The sequence below is a fragment of the Sapajus apella genome, unplaced genomic scaffold, assembly GCF_009761245.1.
Source record: "Sapajus apella isolate SASKATOON/1434 unplaced genomic scaffold, GSC_monkey_1.0 scaffold54, whole genome shotgun sequence".
Lineage (NCBI taxonomy): Eukaryota > Metazoa > Chordata > Mammalia > Primates > Cebidae > Sapajus > Sapajus apella.
Window position 1 is genome coordinate 9,863,664 of NW_022436994.1, and position 12,164 is coordinate 9,875,827.

Sequence of the window (12,164 nt, forward strand, 5' to 3'; positions counted from 1 at the left end):
AAAAAAAAAAAAAAAAAAAAAAAAAAAAAAAAAAAAAAAAGAAATAATATAAATAGGAGAAAATATTTGTAATTATCTGATAAGGAACTTACATACAGAATATATACAGAACTCTTATAACCTAATAGTAAAAAGACAACCCAATCAAAAAACAGGCAAAGGATTTGAGCAGACATGTCTCCAAAGAATATATACAAATAGCCAATAAACACATAAAGTTACCATATGACTCAGCAATTCCACTACTAGATGTATAATCAAGAGAAATGAAAACATATGTCTACAAAAAAACTTGTACACAAAAAAACACAAAAATGCTGATAGCAGCATTATTGATAAAAGCCAAACAGTACAAACAACTCAAATGTCCATCCCTGAAAAATGGATAAGCAAAATGTGGTATATCTATAGAATATAATAGCATTCTGCAATGAAAACTATAAAGTGCTGATACATGTTCCAACCTGGAGGAACCTTGAAAACATTGTGCTCAGTAAAAAAAAGCAGATGCAAAAGACCACATATTATGAGTCTATTCCTCTGCTCTCAAATAACAATCAACACAGAAGATTTCTGTGACTGAATGTGTGGGGAATTCTCCCTACCAGTAAGTAATTCAATTCTGATGCTATCTACCTGGAGACAGCATTAGTTACCACAGGTCAAGGGCTCAATCCCACAAAGCTGCCCCCTATTCCGATGTCAATCACAAGTTGTCATACTTGTGCTTCTGGCCAACCAGCTAGAAACTGGAGATCCCACGACCCCCTCCTTTGGTTCAATAAATTTCTAAGAACTCAGGGGAACACTTACTTATATCTACTGTTTTTTCCAAAGAATATTACATAGGATATGGCTTAACAGCTGCATAGGTCAAGCTGTGGGAAGGGGTACGGAGCTTCCATACTCTTCCCAGGCATGCCGTCCTCTGGGAATCTCCACATGTTCAGCTATCCAGAAGCTCTCCATACCCCATCCTCTTGGGCCTTTTATGGAGACTTCATTGGATATGCATGACTGAAGCATAGATAACCATGTAGACATGTGATCAGACAAAAAGGGTATAATCTAATACCAACAGACCAAGTGGGGAAACCCAGCCAGGCCTGTTTGTTCAGATTCTTCTTGGCCTCTCTGTGCAGGAATTCCTTCCTGCGGGTGTGAGGCAGGACTCTTGAAGTGGGCATCTAATGACCTACAATCAGACAAGGTAGGTCAGAGAATTTCTTTATGGCCTGCCCCTAGACAGAACAGTGGAGGGAAACTAGAGTACATTTTTAGTTTCTAGGGCCTCCCTTGGGGAGAAGCAGCAGGTGAAAGAAGTGCTATAGGCCTGCTTCTGGGGCCTAAAGCACCCAAACTTTATAAAGAAAGACTATCTTTCACGTTTGGAAGCTACTTCAGGAACCAAGGAGAAATATTTTAACAAAATATACGCTTATTGTTTTAGTTACTTAGGAAATAACAAGAGCTATGGGAGTTATAACCAGAAATCATGGACAAAAACCTATATGATATCACATTCCAGAATAGACAAATCTATACAGAGAGAAAGTAGATTAGTGGTTGCCTGGGGCTGGGGCAGAGGAATGAGGGGAGGGTGAGGAGTGACTCAATGGACACAGGGCTTTCTTTTTGGGAGGAGAGGTTGGAAATGGTCTAAAACTAGATTGTGCTGATGGTGTCACAACCCTTTAATATACTGAAAAACATTCACCTTACAATTTAAATGAGTGAACTGTATGGTATTTGAATTATATCTCAATGAAGTTATTTTTTTAATGTGTAAGAAAAAATTTAAGTGAACTTACCACTGTAAACAAAAATGATACAAGTTGTAATCCATTTTCAAGATGCAAGAATAAACACATACTTTTGGGAAAAATAAGATGTAAAGAGAAAAAAATTAAAAACCGAAGGAAAATTTGTTTTTAAGTGTTAAATGCCCTGCCCTTAGGAAATGATATACTTAAAACAGGATTCTGTCTGAAATATGAAGCCTTTGAGGTCTGTGTCTCCAATGTCCCCAGATGGGCAGGAAGCACCCTATCCCAGGGCACACAGAATGAGAGAAATAAACCGACTACTGACACCTATCAATATAATGTTGGCTAGGCAGAGTGGTAATTAAAAAGGCAAGACCTAGCAAAAACAGTCTTCTGTTTTGCAGCAGAAGAGTCTCTGAGGGAAAAAAAAAAACCATGCATCATTACCTAATCCTTACACCCTATGTGTGTTATCTGGCAACCATTTTAAAGGACAACTCATCCACTTTCTTTTTTTCAATTTCGGACTTAATTCTTCTGATGAATCATGAACACAATGCTTGCTACAGGCCAATGGCTGTTATCTCATGCCTGCAATTATTTTTGTTTTAGTAGTAATACAAAAAACTGATGTACACACAGAGTACAGATATCAGTTCTCCCTTATTGGCTGAGAATCTCAAAGAATTTAATATCTTTCACCGACACACTATTATACATAAGCTGAGGGACAGCGACGTAGTGAGGATTATTTTTAAACTGTAAAGTTTTTCTTTTCATTGCTAGATGGAAACAAGTGTGGAGTCTGCAGGCACAGGGCCTGCGTGACACCAAGTCACTGTGGGAGCTTTCCTGGGCCATAAAGTGGAGACAGTAATTACTCCTAACTTCCTCATAATGTCTTTTTGTAATTATAACACAAATATGAAAGCACTTTGAAAACTTGAAGGTGTATCTATTACTAAAGAAATGGCCAGGCATGGTGGCTCACGCCTGTAATCCCAGCACTTTGGGAGGCTGAGGTGGGTGGATCACCTGAGATCAGGAGTTTGAGACCAGCCTGGCCAACATGGTGAAACCCCACCTCTACTAAAAACACACAAAAAATTAGCTGCACCTGTAGTCCCAGCTACTTGGGAGACTGATGTGGGAGAACTGCTTGAACTGGGGGAGGTGGAGGCTGTAGTGACCCAAGATTGTGCCAGTGCACTCCTGCCTGGGCAACAGAGTGAGACTCCAATTAAAAAAAAAAAAAAAAAAGAAAATTATAACTAGCCAGGAAAAAAAAAGCCAAACTAGTGATATAAAAAGTTCAAGTTCCCAAGATATTTAAACCTAAACATAGCTAATTTGGAGTGGCGGTCAACTGGTAACTTCCAAAACATTAGTAGGCTGTCGGAATCGTTTAGCGCAGAAGCCTATTTAGCTCATCAATCATGGGCTGTCACCACTGGTAGGGACTGACACCTCCCTGGTCAGATCTCTGAATACACTTCAGTATGCAGGTCTGAAGACTATTCTGTTCCTTCCCTGTTATGTGGCCTCACAGCACCAGAGGTGCCCATGACTGAAGTGGTATAAACAGGTTGGGGAGGGTGTAGATAGTCACTTTTAAAAGGTATTGATAGGCTGAGCGCAGTGGCTCACGTCTGTGATCTCAGCACTTTGGGTGGCCAAGGCAGGAGGATCATGAGGTCAGGAGTTCGAGACCAGCCTGGACAACATGGTGAAACCCTATCTCTACTAAAAATACAAAAAATTAGCCGGGTGTGGTAGTGCGTGCCTATAATCCCATCTACTTGGTAGGCTGAGGCAGGAGAATCGCTTGAACCCAGGAGGCAGAAATTGTAGTGAGTGGACACTATGCCACTGCACTCCAGCCTGGACGACAGAGCAAGACTCTGTCTCAAAAAAATAAAAATAAAAGATATTGATAGAGTGCAAATTATTAAATCTTCATGGAAAGCAGGGTAATTTTTCAACATTTCATTAAAGCATATATAAGAAATCTGTTTCCTGATAAACATAGCTAAAAACAGGAGGCATTACATTTAAGACAAAACAAGATTCTGAAAGGTGGATAGAAGGAAGCAGACTGGCTAGGAACCACAGGACCCAAAGAAAGAGCACTGAGTTCTTCTTTTTTTTTTTTTTTTTTGTATTCTCTGTTTTTTTTGGGTCCAGTCAGGGTCTCCCTGTGTTGTTGCCCTGGCTGGAGTGCAGTGGCGTGATTTAAGCTCACTGCAGCCTCAGCCTCCCGGGCTCAAGTGATTCTCCCATCTCAGTCCCCCAGGTAGCTGAGACTACTACAGGCACATATCACTACGCCCAGCTAATTTTTGTAGAGATAGTTTCGCCATGTTGGCCAGGCTGGCCTCAAACTACTGACCTCAAGTGATCCGACTGTCTTGGACTCTCAAAGTGCTAGGATTATAAGTATGAGCCCCCACATCTGGCCAAGCACTGAGTTCTTGATTTTCTTTTTGCTTCATATGTCTCAGACACCAGGTACTGCAGAAGCCTACAACCCAGAAATGCCAATAGAAAACTACAAAGAGAAACCTGTTCTCTCTAGCCAAAGGACCAGGAAAAAAGCAGCAAGATGGAAAACGTTTAAAGTTTTAAACAACAATTGCTCTACTGCAGCCAAACTCCACAGGAAACATCCTTACCCCACTCAGTTGATATCAGAATAGAGACCAGGGACTTTCATCTCCACGTGGTGAATAATGACCCCTCCTCAACTCACTCACTGATAAATCAGTGGAGACCAGGTAGGGAGTCTGGATTTTAATCCCATCCAGCAGTAATGAAGCAGCAACTCTCCCTTCCCAAGAACGGTGATATCACCAAGGCCTAATGGGGAACTCCTACACCCATATGGCAATAACAAGGAGCCCCTCCCCTCCAGGCACCCCACCCAGCAACAATGAGGCAGCAACCCCTCCCTGCCCCAGCAGAGGAAGCTTGCATTGCTCAGAGATTTAAACAAGATCAAGAGTCTCACAACATAACACCCAGAATGTCCAGCTTGCAAATCAAAGATCACTCTTTACATCAAGGACCAGGTCAATCTTGGCCAGGAGTGGTGACTCACACCTGTAATCCCAGCACTTTGAGAGGCTGACGGGGGAGGCTCACTTGAGGTCAGGAATTCAAGACCAGCCTGGCCAACATGGTGAAGCACCGTCTCTATAAAAATACAAAAATTAGCCGGGCATGGTGATGCACACCTGTAATCCCAGCTACTTGGGAGGCTGAGGCAGGAGAATTGCTTAAACCCGGGAGGTTACTGTGAGCCGAGATTGCGCCATTGCACTCTAGCCTGGGCGACAGAGTGAGACTTCATCTGAAAAAAAAAAAAAGTTTCAGCAAAGATACAGAGAATAGACATTTCAGAACTGAAAAATGCACTAAGCAAAACAAAAAAACTTAAAGCGTGGATTAAATGGCAGAATAAGGAAGACAGAGGAAATCAGTGAACTTGAAGATAGAACAGGGCCTCAGGGAAATGTGGGATTATAACAAAAGATCTAATGTTGATGTCATTGGAGTACCAGGCGAAGGCAGAGGGAGGGGCTAGAAAAGCATTCAAAGAAATAATGGCTACAAATCTCACAAATTTGGCAAAAGGCATAAATTTACAGATTAAAGCAGCTGAGAGAGCCCCATACAGCATGAACTCAAATAAATGCACAAGACACATCATAAACAAATTCATAAAACTGAATACAAAGAAAAAATCTTGAAGGCAGCCAGAGAGAGAAACGGTGCATTATATACAGCACAAGAAAAAAGGCCTATAATCCCAGCACTTTGGGAGGCTGAAGTGAAAAAAAATCACTTGTGCCTAGGAGTTTGAGACCAGCCTGGGGAACATAGCAAGACCCTATCTCTACAAAATTAAAGTTTTTAAAAACATAGACAGGGCCAGGCGCACCCAGCACTTTTGGAGGCCAAGGTGGGCAGATCACCTGAGGTCAGGAGCTCAACACCAGCCTGACCATCATGAAGAAACCCCATTTCTACTAAAAGTACAAAATTAGCTGGGCATGGTGGCACATGCCTGTAATTCCAGCTACTCGGTAGGCTAAGGCAGGAAAATTGCTTGAGCCTGGGAGGTGGAGGTTGCGCTGAGCCGAGATTGTGCCATTGCACTCCAGCCTGAGCAACAAGAGCGAAACTCTGTCTCAAAACAAACAAACAAAACCAAAAAACAAAAATGTGGCCAGGTGGCCTGGCCCAGTGGCTCACCCCTGTTATCTCAGTACTTTGGGAAGCTGATGCGGACAGATCACTTGAGGTCAGGAGTTCGAGACCAGCCTGGCCAACATGGTGAAACTCTCTCTCTATTAAAAATTTTAAAAATTAGCCAGGTGTGGTGGTGGGCATCTGTAGTTGCAGTTACTCAGGAGGCTGAGGCGTGAAAATCATGTGAATCTGGGAAGTGGAGGTTGCAATGAGTCAAGATCACAACACTGCATTCCAGCCTGGGTGACAGAGTGTGGCTCTATCTCAAAAGACAAAACAAATAGCCAGGTATGGTGGCACGTGCCTACAGTCCCAGCTACTCAGGAGGCTGAGGTGGGAGCATTGCTTGAGCCTGGGAGGTAGAGGCTGCAGTGAGCCGTGATCATGCTACGATACTCTAGCCTGGGTGACAGAGTAAGACCCTGTCCCCACATAATAAATATAATAAAACAAGGCAAAAGAACTAGATTAGCTAAAACAATTTTGAAAAAGAAGTGGGAGAAATCAACCTATCTGATTTTGAGGCTTCTTATGAGCTACAATAATAAAAACTCTGGGCATTGGTGATGGGATAGACACAAAGATCAATGGAGTGTAACAGAGAACTCAGAAACAGAGTCACACAAGTACAGCCAAGTGATTTTTGACAAAAGTGCAAAAGCAATTCAATGGATGAAAAACAGTCCTCTCAACCGAACGGTGTTGGTTAGATATCCCCACAAAAACCAAAAAACACTCAAATTTCATACCACATATAGGAATTAACTCCAAATAAATCATAGATTTAAATGTAAAACTTAAAAATTTTAGAGAAGTTCCTGGGCGAAGTGGCTCACCTAACACTTTGGGAAGCCAAGGTGGGAGGACTGCTTGATCCCAGGAGTTTGAAACCACTCTGTGCAACATGGCAAAACCCGTCTCTACAAAAAATACAAAAATTAGCCAGGCAGGGTACAGGCACCTGTAGTCTTAGCTACTCAGGAGGCTGAGATGTGAGGATCACCTGAGCCCAGGAGGCTAAGACTGGGGTTAGCTGTGATCGTGCCACTGCATTCCAGCCTGGGGTGACAGAGTAAGATCATGTCTCAAAAAAAAAATGTAGAAAAGTACATAGGATAAAATCTTCAGAAATTTAGGCTAGGCAAAGAGTTCTTAGACTTGACACCAAAAGCAATCTAATAAAAGACAAAATTGGTAAACCAGACCTCATCAAAATGATAAACTTTGGTGCTGCAAAAAACTTGTTAAGAAGATGAAAAGGGCGGGGCGAAGTGGCTCATGCCTATAATCCTAGCACTTTGGGAGGCAGACGTGGGCGGATCTCCTGATATCAGGAGTTTGAGACCAGCCTGGTCAACATGTCGAAACCCCATTTCTACTAAGAATACAAAAAATATCTGGGTGTGGTGGCACATGCCTGCAATCCCAGCTGCTAGGGAAGCTGGAGCAGAATTGCTTGAAGCCAGGAGACAAGGTTGCAGTGAGCCAAGATCCACTGCACTCCAGCCTGGGTGACAGTGGGAAACTCTGCCTCTAGGAGAAAATATCTGCAAACTACATATCTCCAACAAATCACTGGTATCTAGAATACATTGGGAATTCTCAAAACTCAACAGTTAACAAAAACCGAACAATTTAGAAAATAGACAAAAGACGTAAACAGACATATCACCCAAGAGAATATAGGGGCCGGGCATGGTGGCTCATGCCTGTAATCCTAGCACTTTGGGAGGCCAAGACAGGAGGATCATTTGATCCCAGGAGCTCCAGACCAGCCTGGGCAACATAGCAAGATCCCATCTCTAAAAAAAAAAAAAAAAAAAAAAGAAAAAAAGAGAACAGACAGATGGCAAATAAGAACCTGAAAAGATGTTCAACATCATTAGCCATTAGAAAGATGCAAATTACAACCACAAAGAGACACTACTACACATCTATTAGTACAGTCACTCTAGAAAACAGTTTGGCTATTTGTTTAATAACTAAACATGTGCTACGACTTAGTGATTGTATTCCTGGGCATTTATCTTGGAGAAATGTCAATTTATGTTCACATAAAAACCTGTACATGAACGTTTGTAGCAGCCTTATTTGTAATAGCAAAGAATAAAAACAGCAAAGATGTCCTTCAATGGATGAATAAACCAACTATGTGGTACATCCATAGCCTGGATTCAACAAGAAGGAATGAAGTACTTTTTCTTTTTGAGACCGGGTCTTACTCTATCACTCAGGATGGAGCGCAGTGGCACGATCTCAGCTCACTGCAGCCTCCACAGCCCAGACTCAAGTGATCCTCCCACCTCAGCTTCCTGAGTAGCTGGGATTATAGCAACTCACCACTGCACCTAACTACATTTTTTTTTTGGGGGGGGTAGAGATCATGTCTCACTGTGTTCCTCAGACTGGTCTCAAACTCCTGGGCTCGACCAATCTGCCCACCTCAGCCTTCCATAGCACTGGAATTACAGGTGTGAGCCACTACACCAGGCCAAGGAATCAAATACTGATATACACAACCACCTGGACGATTCTCCAGGGAATTAAGCTGAGTGGAAAATGCCAAAAGGCTCCTTCTGTTTGGCATGATTCCCTCTATTTGGCATTCTTGACGTGCCAAAATTAGGGAAATGGCGAACAGATTAGCGGCTGCCAGGAGTTCAGGGATTGGGGGTGGGAGGAATGTGGGTGTGGCTTTTCTTATAAAAGCAACAGAAACGATCCTTGTGATAATGGAAATATTGTGTGTCTTGAATTTTATTAATGTCAACATCTGGTTGTGATATTTACTATAGTTTTGCACAATGTTAGACAAGTGGGTAATGGAACACAGGATCTCTGTACTATTTATGACTGCATAGAATAAAATTTTATGTTTAATTTCTTAAAATTTTACAATTCACCAAATGAATTTCTCGGTAATTTGGACAATGATCTCAAAATAAAAATTACTTAAAAATCTAAAAAGTAGATGATACTGTATTTTTTTCTTTCCTTTTTTTTTTTTTTTTGAGGCAGAGTCTCGCTCTGTCACCCAGGCTGGAGTGCAGTGGCATGATCTCTGCTCACTGCAACTTCTGTCTCCTGGGTTCAAGCGATTCTCCTGCCTCAGCCTCCCAAGTAGCTGGTACCGGTTTCTACCATGTTGGCCAGGCTGGTCTCAAACTCCTAACCTCAGGTGATCCACCTGCCTCAGCCTCCCAAAGTGCTGGGATTACAGGCGTGAACTACCACGCCTGGCCCTTTTTTTTTTTGGAGGCAGTGTCTCACTGTGTCACCCCGGCTGGAGTGCAGAGGTGCAATAGTGGCGGCTCACTGCAGCCTGGACCTCCCCTGGCTCATGCCACCCTCTCACCTCAGCCTCCTGAGTAGTTGGGACTACAGGTGTATGTGGTATATGCCATCATACTCAGAGAATTTTATTTTTTTGTAGACGCAGGGTCTCACTTTGGTTGCTCAAGCTGGTCTCCTCGAACTCCTGAGCTCAAGGGATCCTCCTTCGACACCCTTCTAAAGTGCTGGGATTACAAACGTAAGCTATCATGACTGGATGAAATTGTACACGTCAAATGGATGAATTGTATAATATGTGAATCATATCTCAATAAAGCTGTTATTTAAAGGGAAAAAGTAATTGAAATGTGAAAAGTGCACTTAAAAATAAATGAGGGGCCCGGCTCGGTGGCTCATGCCTGTAATCCCAGCACTTTGGGAGGCAGAGACAGGCGGATCACGAGTTCGAGAACAGCCCAGTCAACATGGTTAAACCCCGTCTCTACTAAAAATACAAAAATTGGCCGGGGTGGGTGCGGTGGGTGGTGGTGGTGCCTGTAATCCCAGCTACTCTAGAGGCTGAGGCAGGAGAATCACTTGAATCCAGGAAGGCAGAGGTTGCAGTCAGCCGAGATGGCCCACAGCACTCCAGCCTTGGCGACAGATGGAGACTCCATCTCAAACAGAACAACAAAAAATGAGCATATGCTGATCTTTATTCAACCTTCCAAGATCTAGTCTTCAGCTAATTTACAAAAGTACAATAGTATTATATACTCTCCTTTTAGGCAGATCTACACGGAAAGTACGGTTTGACTGCCGCAACTAGTGCTGCCTTACAAAAAACAGCTTTATCCCATGCTATCCATTCTAAAACCAGCTGTTCAGAGCAGTGTACCTGGAAATCAGCCTCAAAGTACGGACTGCAAGACAAGGCAAAAAGAAACCCTAACACGGAGTCCTCTGTTCAAAGGGACGGCAGGTGGGACGCACCCTGGTCGGGGCGAAGGCACTGCAAGTTTTCCATTAAATCTCAGTAGATTACAATTCATATTCACATCTAATACATTTGCGAGGGCAAACGGTGTTCCTACGGGAAATAAGCTCCATCTCGGTCAATCTGCTCGGCCCAACTTTGGGGAGCAGGAGTGGGGGCCACGCCAAGGTCTGCGCCGTAATCCAAACAGGCAGTCCCACCCCGGGCCACCCCGTGGCTAGACGTTCCGACGCGACTTGAGCAGGCCACCCTGTCTTTCGGACAAAGCGACGCGGTCCTCACAGGCGGGAAGGAGAGTGTGTCCCGGTCGGGAAGGACGCCGCCAAAGAGCGGCCTACCCACGTGACACCCGCGGCGACCTTGGGGTCACCCTTGCGGACGCACCGCCCTCTCCCTCACATCCGCCGCCGCGCCCGCCCCCCGCTCGCCCACCGCCAATGGCGCATCGCTCCGCGCCCCGCGCGACCTCGGAGCGCGCCCCTACCCGCCAATCTCCGCCCGCCGGGCGGGCCCCGCGGCGCCATTGGCTGCCACGGCCGTCCATCAGGTTCCGTCCCTCCCACTACCCTCCGTCAGCCCCACTCCATCCAGCTCCACTCCCCTGTCACCCCCGCGCCCGCAGCACCAAGGGCGCGGCGGCCTCGCCTTTGCCGCGATCTCCAACCCCGGGCCGCCAAGCACCGCGCCTCTCGGCATTGAGCAGGGCGCGGCGACAGAGCATGGTTACCTGTCTCCAGCTCAGCTCCACCCGAATGAGGCGCCGACACCCCACTCCGGGGCTCCAAACTCTCGGCCCCGCCCTGGCGTATGGCGTCAACACGTAGCCCTCCCCTGGAGAAGAAGGCCCTCCTCTCCCGCAGTGGACAGATTGGTGACGTCACAGAGCGGCGCCGGGTGTCACGGCGCCGACCACGCAGTTGCAGAAGCCAGGGGCGACTGGAGCCCCGCGGCTTGCTCAACTAGAGATAAGATTGAGTCTGTGGACTTCCAGCGGCTTCTACGATCTTAAGTAATTTCGAAAAGTAAGATATCTCTAGCACCTAGTAGGAACCTATCAAGAGATAGTTGGGTTGATGTGAAACTTATCAGCGTACAAAAATAAGCAGTTTGATTACAGAATCTCCCGTTTTTGAGCTTGTCCTGGGTCAGGCTTTGTGACAAGCGCTTCACCGGCACTATCGTGTAACAACCTGTGAGATAGGTGTTCCTGTACCCAGTCTAAAAATGACAGTAGGCAGTGCTGGGGTCTTGCCCGGGTTCTTCTGACTCCAGAGCCACCTATCAAAAATAAAGGGCGGCTAATTAACTTGTCACAACCTGTTAATTGTTAGATGCTCCCTATTTTAATTTTTACTTTTTTTTTTTTTAAGACGGGGTTTCACCATGATGGCCAGGCTGGTCTTGAACTCCTGACCTCAGGTGATCCACTCACCTCGGCCTCCCAAAGTGCTAGGATTACAGGCGTGAGCCACCGCGCCCGGCCGATGGTCTCTATTTTAAAGGGAATTTAGGGGAAGGCCGGGCGCGGTGGCTCACGCTCGTAATCCCAGCACTTTGGGAGGCCAAAGCGGGCAGATCACTTGAGGTCAGAAGTTCGAGAACAGCCTGGCCAACAGGGCGAAACCTTGTCTCAACCAAAAATTTTAAAAAGCCAGGCGTAGTGGCGGACGCCTGTAATCCCAGCTACTCGGGAGGCTGAGGCAGGAGAATTGCTTGAACCCGGGAGGCGGAGTTTGCAGTGAGACGAGATCGTGCCACTGCATTCCAGCCTGGGTGACAAAGTGAGAATCAGTATCAAAAAAAAAGAAAAAAAGAAATTGGGAAAAAATTACCTTAGAATTGATTAAATATGGCAAATTATATTCAATAACATATTG

At 44.9% G+C, this 12,164-nt stretch overlaps 1 protein-coding gene across 5 annotated transcripts in view; it reads right to left on the reverse strand.

The window, feature by feature from the left end:
• OGDH (oxoglutarate dehydrogenase) overlaps window positions 1-11,123 on the reverse strand; it is a 90,504-nt gene extending 79,381 nt beyond the window's left edge. For 4 of the 5 annotated variants that reach the window (XM_032244336.1, XM_032244333.1, XM_032244337.1 and 1 more), the window contains exon 1: window positions 11,015-11,123. The gene's annotated coding sequence lies outside the window, so the exon portion shown is untranslated. Of the gene's footprint in view, window positions 1-817; window positions 1,001-11,014 lie in introns of those variants that run through there. The other variant, XM_032244334.1, reaches the window with a different exon arrangement.
• Window positions 11,124-12,164: the final 1,041 nt, after the last annotated feature.